Here is a 10,850-nt window from a genome sequence, read left to right as displayed (position 1 = left end):
CGGGCGTGGCAAGCTTCTAATGTCAACCCGACTACGGCAAAAGGAACCCTTCTTTCATTGGAAGACAATGAACATATTCTAGCCCTAACTGAATTAATAGCAAACATGGTTTACATAAAATACATTTTTCCAAGAAAGTTTAGTCTTTGTCACTAATGAAACCACTAAATAAAGACATAAATATATTTTCATTCCTTCCAGAGGAGCGCATGAAAACGAGTTTCCATCTGCGCCATTCTCACTCCTTCTCTGCTATTGTCACAGCTCCTCCTTGTGCACGACCAACACCCATGGAGTCGGTTCTTTCAGCTTTACTAATTAGGTTTTCAAGGGCTGGAAGTAGGGCACAAGACACACGAACACTAAAAGCATCCTTATCTGCTTTCAGCTGCGAAATGTCATTCGTGGACGCTGAAGAATTTGTTTCCAAGGCAGCGGTTTCAAGCAATTTTGCGCTTTAAAAGTAGAGCAGTGCGTTTCCATTTTTATGCAGGCACACGATGACATAAGGAGATTGTCGTAGTCAGCAGGACTTGAACCTGCGCGGGGAGACCCCGATGGACTTCAAGTCCATCGCCTTAACCACAAAAACACAGCAGAACTCTTCAAACCAATTGAAGTCCGATTGAACCGGTCCACCAACCTGTCGTTCTGGGGATCCAGCGGGGTGGTCCGCGTCTTAGAGATCCCCAGGCGCTGGCACACTCTGGCGAAGACCTGGGATTCGAAGTTACGCCCCTGGTCACTGTGTAATTCCTCCGGCACCCCTAGCCTGGCAAACATCCCCTCCAGCAGTGCATCGGCCACGGTGGGGGCACTCTGGTCCGGGAGGGCATAGGCCTCCGGCCACTTTGTAAAATAGTCCACCACCACCAGGACATAGCAGTTTCCAGCCTCAGTGCGCGGAAACTGGCCCAAAACGTCAACCCCCACCTGCTCCATAGGAGTCCCCACCTGGTGTTGTTGGAGGGGGGCTCCTTCTGGGCCACGGGCACCGCACACGTTCAGCAATACCGCTCCATGTCCCAGTGGCAAAGACCCCAATAAGAAGTTTTTTTTACAGCCGAAATGCCCCACGCCCGGCTGGCCGTGCACCACTCGTGCAGGACCTCCATCTATCACACCATCTGCCCCTCTGGCTCCTTAAAGTGGAGCAGCCAGGTGAGGGACACATGGTCGGTCCTCAACTGGAATTGGGTCCTGAACAGGCACGGCCTGAAGTGGCGGACCGCCACCATCACCGCCAGCAGCTCACGACGGGTCACGCAGTAGTTCCGTTCAGCCTTATTCAAAACCCGACTGTAGTAGGCAACTACCTGCTCCCCATCTGGCCCCTCCTGCGCCAACACCGCGTCCAACTCCGAGACACTCGCGTCGGTATCCAGGATATACGGTAACCACGGATCGGGGTAGGCCAGCACGGGGACCCCCACCAGAGCTTCACGTAACCGGCTGAAAGCCATCTCGCAGCCCGAGTTCAAGTCGAAACGGCGGCCCTTATCGGTGAGGCGGTGCAGCGGGGGAGCGATGCTGGCAAAGTCCCGGACAAACCTCCGGTAATACGAAGCCAACCCCAGAAAGCTGCGCAGCTCCACGACAGTGCGGGGGGTCGGCCAACCCCTCATTTAGGCGACCTTACCTGGGTCTGTAGCCACCCCTCACAGTCCAACAACATGTCCCAGGAAGGTCACCTCCTGCCTCAGGAGCTCACACTCGCGGGGATTGAGCCTCAGGCCAGCACGGCGGATGCAGGCCAGCACCGCCTGGAGGTTCGTCAAGGCCTGGTCGAAACCCTGGGCATGAACCAGCAGATCGTCCAGATACAGCACACACTGGTTCCACGGGACCGATGCCAGCACCCTCTCCATCAGCCTCTTGAAAGTAAACTGCCAGAGGCTTCGAGCGAGTGGTACCTGCCAGTAGCCACAGCGGAGGTCAAGGGAGCTGAACCAGGTCGACCCGGTGATGTAGTCCTTGGCATCGTCTATCCTCGTCAGGGGGTAGGAATCCTTCCAGGTGACCTCGTTCAGCTTGCGGTAGTTTACGCAGAACCTCCACGAGCCTTCTTTTTTTTGGACCAGTACAGCTGGCGCCGAGGGCTCGCAGAGGGCTTAATCACTCCCGCTGCGGCCATCTCCCGGATCTTTTCCTCGGCGGCGGTCCGCTTGGCGTGAGCCATGCGTCCAGTTGGGATGCGGATGGCAGAGGGTCTCCAGTCTCGATGTCGTGTTGGTAGAGGTCCTCAACGCCGCGCCTCCCTTCCACGCAACCGCCGCCGCCGACTCAGGGGCAGGATCCGGCACGCTCGCTCCCCGGCTCACAGGCCCGGTCTGCCACCGCCGCCACTGACTCTTTTTCCCCCGGCTCCGGCAAGCCCGTGTCCCTCAGCCTTCGCCGGGTCTGCCCTCCACCTGGTGAAGTTGCTCCCCCTGCCACACCAACTCCTGCCGGCCCAAGTCCAAACTGGCCCCCACTCGCTGCAGTATGTCCAGCCCCAGAATGCAGTCCTCCTGGATGGGTGCGAGGTAGCAGGGGTGGCGCACCATCGCTGCACCTAGACGAAAGGCAAGCACCTGTTTCCCCCGCACTACGGCGAGCTGTCCCATCACAGTCCTTAGCCGCAGGCTGGAGGCCTCTCATCCTGGGGGGTTGGTGCCCTCGGTGTCGGGGAGGATGCCCGGCCGGAGTAGGGTTACCGATGAACCCGTGTCGAGCAGGGCCAGGCAGGGTTGGTCCTCGATTCGTTTCGGCACTGGAGGTACAGGCTATAGCCGACTCGCCCCACAGTGGTGTGAGGGGTGCCGGTCTTCACAGCGCTCTCCGGAGAGGGGGTTGAGGTGTTCAAGGGCGGCCGTCCCCGCGCTGAGCCGACCCGTTCCCGTTTCCCGACACTGATCGCGGAGTGCGAGGTTTGGGTGCCCAGCAGAACCGGGCTCAGTGTCGTCTCTTCCCGCTGCGGTCGCAAAACAGCGTGCGGGGCTGTTCCGCGGGGGTTGCTGCACGGGCTGGCTTCTCTTCCCCCTTGCTGGACTCCTCCGTCGGTGTGGGAATCGCTGGTCAGCTCCGGCAGGGAGGGTATCTTCTCTTTGGGGCATCCACTGGGCGGGAGTAGCAGGCAGTCGCCCCAATTCTACCGGCAGGACCACTACTGGATAGCCCTGGTAAGGGCTGTGGCCACCTGTCGCACCCAGGAGTTGCTCAGGCTCCCTATGTGCGCTGCCGATGGGTTCTGTCTCTTTTAGAGTCAGACAGCACTTGACAGAATCGGCTAATGTCTGCCAAGATTTGTCCATCCTGCCCGCTTCTGACACCAATGTAGCATTTACAGGTTTTTCTCAGAACAAAGGACCAGTGGAGACGCGATTAACAAACCAAGCAACAGCTTTATTCTTTAACAACCACAAAACCAAACACAGCATATACATGCACATGAGGAGACTGACAGAACACGTACACATCTTTAGGGTGGTAATTACTTAAGAACACGCTATACACTTATAAGACTACACAGGGCACTAGAACTACTAGGACATTATTTACACAGGTAGGGTCAGCCGCTGGTCACCGTGCTGACCCTCAGACTCTCCCCGGCTACAACTCCCAGCATGCCCAGCGGTACTATGCACGCCTAGGGGCACTTCCTCCTCACCACCAGGCGAGGGCGTTACAATATATATATATTTTTTCTCTGGTTCTCAGCAGTATCATTGGGCTGAACTCCAGTTAAATGCTTGTCTTAGAAAGATCAAAAGTGAGCGAGTGAAGATGGGTGGAGATTAATGGAAGTTATAAAGGCAATGGGTTGGCTCTGCTTAAGCTTCATTCAGACCTTATTACGGCAAACTCTATGGGTCAATTGCATCGAACTGAAAGTAGCATACTAACAGGAGTTCAACCCGTGCTTGTGCTCCACCTTAAGTCCAATTGCAACAAACTTTCCTGCTGTGCTTAGTCCGCAGTGCCGAACTTAACCTGTTCTCAATTGCAATGAACACAAAGTAACAACTGCAGCACTCCAGAGTAACTAAAGTAGCGGACTAATTTAAACTGTCTTCATTTGGCTTAGCACCGTACTCAGTGTAACGCAGGATTGCATTAGAAGGCTCCCAAATATAGTGGAAATAATCCGTTGCTTGGAAATGTATTGGAATATTAATTAAAATTGCTTTACACTCATACCATATGAATTAATAATGAAGTTTATTAATGTGTGTATTTACAGAAGTGTCATTTACTATTTATGTTTAATGTCAATCATTACTAGTAGCTGTGAGCTTTAAGATATGCTAGGAAGTGAACAGAACAGAACAGAGCAAATGGTTATATAAATAGAGTGGGAGCTTTTAATATGTTCTATAAAATTTGGGAGTCAACTGAATAGATTTGCTAAGTATTTTATTGTGATGGGTCTCTGTATTTGTGGTTATCAGTGGAAAGCAGGGTTAATAAGGAAATGGCTGGCACCCAAGCACATGTTAAAGAAAAAAACTTGGCTTCTTAAAAGTGATTATGATAGCCACAGGACAGAAGAGACAGTGCACTGTGGTCCAATAATGACTGTGTTGAAACAGCCAGAGTGTGCTGCATGCCATGGAGATGGAAAAGGTAGCTCATCCCAGTCAATCGCAAGGTTGTGTAGGACTGCACATGACCTGATGATGATGGTGCTGGCTCTTGATGGACTGGTATACAAACCAAATGACAGCCAAGCAAAGCGTTAGTTGTTTTACAATTCCGAAAGATTGTTCAAAGTGGCTTCTTGCTTTTTTATGACTCCTGTTTTAGTGCTTCTCTTGTAATGTTGTAGGATTGTGCACAGGTGTCAGAAGATATAGTCATAAAGAATAACCACAGGCAAAACAACATGCCAGCTTGCTCTTCCCTACTTTGAAAGGAAGATATTGGAACTGATTAAAGAACTTAACTTGAAATGTAAGCTCCTACTGACACAGGAAAGAGAGTTCTGAAAAGTAAGCACAAGGCACACTGTGGATAAATAAATGTATTCATTTAAAAAAAGAAATACTGAGAAGGTCAGAGGAACAATAATTGTTGTATTTATTTGCTCAGGTAGTTTTATAAGTTTAACTTTCAGTAAAGTTCTGTTAAAAATAAAACTGGTCATTAGTTGGCGTCTTTTCTAATGATTTAGCAATAGTGACATGTCGGCTTGTTCGACTGGAGTGTTAAACAAAATTAATACAGTAGCGTCCTGTCTCAAGTGACTAATTGCAATTGCATTAGTCTGTGTAAAAAAAGACTTCTGCAGCTCCAGTGGTGCGATCGAACTCATGCTGAGATTGAGTTCAAGCCTCACCTGGAGCAGTGTGGCCTATATTTTCAACTATTTAAACTAACTGACCAGTTTAGGTCCTGTTAAGTATTTGCTGGAGATCAGGTCTAAATTAACATGAAAGGAACAAGTAAAGGTTTGTTCCTTGTCAGACCTGAAGAAGGCTCCAAAGCTCAAACGTTGTTTGCTTCTCTTTTCAGCATGGAATAAAATTTTACTTGTTCCTATGCAGTCCACACATGCTGACACAGCTCCCTACTTAAATTACCATCAGCAATGGACCTCCAGCAGACCTATACACAAATATATGAGAGAGGTCTACTGAAACGAGAGGAGCACGATGGAGTACCAAAGACTTGAAAAAGCACTCACTTTTCTGTGTTTTTGTTGTTACCCAGATTTGTTTTTAATGTTCTTTTTCTCTTTGTTTTGAAGTTGTTCTGTTTTTTTTTTCTTTTTTGTAGGTGTTAGACTACTACAGGGATTTACCTAGGTTCTATTAAGACTTCTTTTATCAAAACATATTTTATTAATAAAAGCGTGATTTCTTAATAATCAACTTTAATGTTATCTTTATTAGTAGCTGTATTACAGGTAATGCATGCACAGCCTTTATTATGCTATAGTGAATTTTCAGGTATCCCATGGAGGGAAGAGAACTGAAATTAAGAAAATACTTATTTAAAGGGGTCTTAAAGTCTTAAAAGTGTTCTGTCACATCTGGGTGTTAATTGAATAGATTTGTTGTATTATTTCATATGATTTGACTCTACACTTGTGTTTCTCAGGAGACAGCAGTAATATTGGGGATTTGCAGGTACAGATAATAAATTATACTATACAAGTGTAGAGGTTCGATGGGTTTACTGAGACAATTATTAGTTGTAGCAGTAATCACGAGGTTGTTCGTTGTGGTTTTTAGAAAATCAATCGTCAGAACAACTAACAACGCACACACACGGGTTCAATACACGAGATACATTTATTCATATAAATTGTGCACCAAACATATACTAGTCTGCCTGGATACGAGCAGCAGACCTTACTGTGAGGGTTATCAATATACAAAGTATATAATCTCGAAGAGATGCAAACACAAAGAGATACACAACAGAGAATATATGTCAATATATATCGTTCGGTTACCAAATCGCTAATCAGTTTATTACCCACTGTTACTCTAAACTCGGAAGTAAATACATTACTCACGAATTAAATTGATAACAACTTGTGTTGAGGTACAATTGAATTCTCGAGACGCAATGTAGAACATGGGGTTTACTTATCCACTGTGTATTGATTTGGAATTTCCCGGCACGAACACCAAACCAGCTGACAGGCTCTGTTGCAGCCTCGGTCCCAGCGGTTGTCCAATGGGCGTTGTCCCGGCGTCCTCTGGCTACTGGCCAACCAGTCGAGGTGCAGCTCGGAGTAGGACGGGCGGAGGAATCTGACTGCGGCGCGCAGGGCAGTCGTTGCTCCGAGGGGATCTACCAGCAGTCCGGCTGCCTAGTAGAAAGTCTCTATGCACTATGCACTCTATGCAGTGTGACGGCTAGTCCTCACAAGTCACTCTTTTGCCCAGGAAGAAGCTGGTTCGTTCCCGGTCCAGCGCTGCTTCTGAATAAGCTATTCAGGTTGTCGACGAGGGTCCAACTGTGGGCTGCCGTTGATCAAGCGGAGCGTTCACGTTGGTAGAATTCTGAGTACGTACGGGATCCTCGGCCCCGCGCTTAGAACAAAGTCCAAGTCCCTTTGCAGACAACAGCCTTTGTCACGTGATTGTCTCTGAGGATGCGCGAAAATGGCCAAGGAGAGCCCTGATCTGAGCTTGCGCTCCCTTTTTGACCAAGACACAGATGTGTTCTGATTGGTTGAGAATTTGGCGGGCATTGGAGACCCACATGGTGTTACCACACCCTGCCAGTCTCTAATTGGTTGATCAAGGTGAGATACGAGTCACATACTCCTGACACTTAGGAATGCAGTCCAGATGTCCATTTGGCACTCCCTAGACAGATAGGCGCCAATGGATGACCATTGATCATGATAGCCAGGCTTATCTAAGTGCATCCCCGTTTGGGAGCTGTCCCTTATCAAAAGAAAACATCTTAAATCAGCCTGTATGAATACTTTCTCTGTGGCTGCACCACAGAGATGGAGAGTGAGATGGGGCCTCATTAAGGAAAGCACAGCAACGCTTAATTCTGTCTTATTACCAAGCATTGCTGCTACAACTGCTTAAATTCAAACTAAACAGGACTATGGGAATGAGATTTGATTTCGAACTGGGTTTTAAATAAATAGGACCGCTGCACTACATTGTGCTTTATGTAAGACAAAAGGTGGGCTTCCTGTGTTTTCGATAACTCAGTTGTAAGAGCGGAGGAATATAGTGGAAACAGCTGGGAACTCTTTGTTCTCTGGTTTGAATTTGGCTGGAAGAAAGGTGTTTTTTATGTTCTTTAATCAAAAAGTGAAAATTTGTTGTTCACTTAGTTGTCTTATTTTCTAGGCTTGTAGACTCCTCACTCTTCCTAAAAGAAAGTGCTGCAGATAAAGATACAGTAGTTGTCGGAAGTTTCGTTCAGTGGTAGAGCACATACAGGCTGTATGTGGTTGTTTTCAATCGCCGGCGTCTCCACTCTGGATTTCTTCCTAAGCGCGATATCTTTCCTTACTTGTGTGTGAATTTCAGCGCGACACATAAACCCTTTGTCTGTTTTATAAAGATTATATTTTAAATCAGTTAAAACAAAAAAGTACCAATTACATACACGTAGAAAACACATGTATCTAATTTGAAAATGTGGGCAATGTATTACTAGTAGTGGAGCTGAGCTCACAGAAGAGCAGTTGATATTGTTAAACCACGTATTATTTTTAAATGACGCTACTAAGCACTGGCACGGTGTTTGTGCAGTCCTACCCAAGCTTTCTATCGACTGGATGAGTCTCCTGTTCCATCTCCAATTCTTTCCGCACATTTCGCCTGTTTCACCACCATTATCATTAGACTATAGCCACTAATACGAGAATACTGTTCTGAAAGACTGTCTTAAATAATAATGTTGAAAAGGGTAATGATAAGAGTTTTTTTTTCATTAAGGTTACCATACATTTGCCTGTATAGTACAACTTATTATCTGTATCCGCAAATCCCCAATATTAATGCTGTCTCCTGAGAAACACAAGTGTAGAGTCAAATAATATTACAACAAATCTATTCAATTAACACCCCTATGTGACAGAACACATTTAAGACTTACACCCCTTTTAAATATGTATTTCCTTCATTTCAGTTCTCTCCCCGGGATATCTGAAAATTCATTATAGTATAATAAAGTCTGTGCATGCATTACCTGTAATACAGCTACTAATAAAGATAACATTAAAGTTGATTATTAAGATATTACACTTTTATTAATAAAATAAGTATTGATAAAATTCCTTGTGAATAATTGTAGTGTCTGGAAAGCAATTGTTCATTACTTAATGACGATATTATTTCCACTACATTCAGGACAGTTCCAATGTAATCTATTGTTCCACTTCGTCTGCTTAGTCTCCTACTTTAGTAACATCTAATGGGGAGCAGCTGTTATTTTAGGTTTGTTGCAATTGAGAACAGGTTTGCTACAGAGCTGCTGACAAATTTCAGCAGCCAGTTTGTTGCAACTGACCCGTTGTAGCTACCAATCAGAAAAAAAACCAAACGCAACAACTTCAAAAGAAAAAGAACATTAAAAACAAATCTGGGGAACAACATAAACACAGAATCTAATGCGAGAGCTTTATCAAGTCTTCAGTGCTCCTCTTGTCTCAGTAGACCTCTCTCATATATTTGTGTACAGGTCAACTGGAGGTACACAGCTGATAGAAATTTAAGTAGGGAGCTGCATCACAGCATGCGTGGGCTGCAAATGGAAAAGTATAGGTTTATTCCATGCTGAAAATAGAAGTAAACACAACGTTTCAGCTGTGGAGCCTTCTTTGATTGTGACTCGAAATAAATCTTTACTTGTTCGTTTGATGTTAATTTATCTCCATCAAATACCTTACAGTATCTAAACTCGACAGTTGCTCTCAGTAGCTAAAGACACTGCTCCAGGTGAGGCTTGAACTCACAACCTTGGCATAAATCCGCTGTGCACTGCTGTATAAGTACCACACGCTGACCGATTGCGCCACTGGAGCTGTGCAAGTCATGCTCCTCATACAGACTGACGCTGCACAAACACAGGGTGAAAACGGTTTCGGTTGTGGATCCATCTATACATGGGGAACACTAAAATAGCAAGGAAAATACAAGAAAAGAAACTGAAAGAATTGTGCTAACAGCAAAGGGGAACTGAGGGAGGTGGTCAGACAAGTAAATCAGCCTGGCAGATTATTTGTATCGACATTTTTTGAGTCAATCAGCAAACAGATTTCTCTTCATGTGCCTTAAACTGTGCAGTTTGTATCTTTGCTGTAGATAGGTTTCTTCAGAAGTCCAGTAAACTGACATTAATGGAGAACTAGCTGACGCACCCCGTCGTGAAGACCCTCTGTAAGGTGATTACACGTTTCAATTTCAAGTCGCCTCCTTTACACTCAATTACAGCCCCGAAACTGAGAGAAAGCATGAGAAATGGCTTCAGTTTCAATGTGAAAGTGCAGTACAGGCTCGATGGCTTCACATCTCCCATCAATCACATAAAATTGCAGTAAAGCGATCTAAATATGACTCTTAAGAACTTGGAAAGATGATTATTTTGAGCGTGCCTCCAAGGGTCTACTACGAGGCTTAAGTTGGCTTCTTATTCGCCAGCTTCTTATGCGTGTTTTTCGTTCCACCTTAAATGGTGCTGCTGTGATGTTATGTCGCCTTTCGCCTGTAGATGGCTCTCTTCGATCAGTACTAATCCGGCTGGAATACTGTAGACATCTTCACTGAAAAGGAATATCCAAATAAATAGCGACTGTCCAAATTATATTTTTGTATGGAATATATTTCAGAAAATCGCAAACCAATTTTAAAAACTCACCACAACACGGACTTACACTGGGAAAAGGTGATTGCACTTTCTGCTTATTGCTACGGCCTTCCCCCCGATTATGAAAATGTCTCACAGTTCTAACACCGACGTGTGAAAGACAATGTAACAGTCTATCAAAATCCTGAAGTACAAGAAATTTTAATGCACCAATTTTTTAAATATGACCCTCTGATCCTGGCATGTCAGTATACATTTCGAAAAAGTATGGCACCAATCGCACGAATTGCAATGGCACAAATTGTTGAGAATATCACTGACCTTGCCGATATTTGCAGGGGATACGAATGTTTTGCACATGTTGAACTACAACACGTAAAAATTGAGCTTCTTAGTCAATATCATCGGGAATGTCCAATAATGACGAACATCAGTAGCTTCAAGGAAACTTTGACTCGCACATGGAGTTTTATCTTCAAATGGAGGGTGGGAGAATTTATTTGTACTCTCGTTGCTCATTAGCTAAACTATTTTAAAAATATGACACAGATTTGTTCGAGAAACTTGTAATCGCCTTA

The 10,850-nt window shown here is 45.6% G+C and overlaps 1 non-coding gene across 1 annotated transcript; it reads right to left on the bottom strand.

The window, feature by feature from the left end:
* Positions 1 to 9,396: 9,396 nt before the first annotated feature.
* Positions 9,397 to 9,490, bottom strand: trnai-uau (transfer RNA isoleucine (anticodon UAU)). Its single transcript has 2 exons — positions 9,453 to 9,490; positions 9,397 to 9,432 (listed from the first exon to the last, which is right to left on the bottom strand). It is a non-coding gene; the product is annotated as a tRNA-Ile (tRNA).
* Between the last annotated feature and the right edge of the window lie 1,360 nt (positions 9,491 to 10,850).

The sequence above is a fragment of the Lepisosteus oculatus genome, chromosome 14, assembly GCF_040954835.1.
Source record: "Lepisosteus oculatus isolate fLepOcu1 chromosome 14, fLepOcu1.hap2, whole genome shotgun sequence".
Classification (NCBI taxonomy): Eukaryota; Metazoa; Chordata; class Actinopteri; order Semionotiformes; family Lepisosteidae; genus Lepisosteus; species Lepisosteus oculatus.
This window is presented reverse-complemented; position numbering and strand designations above follow the sequence as displayed.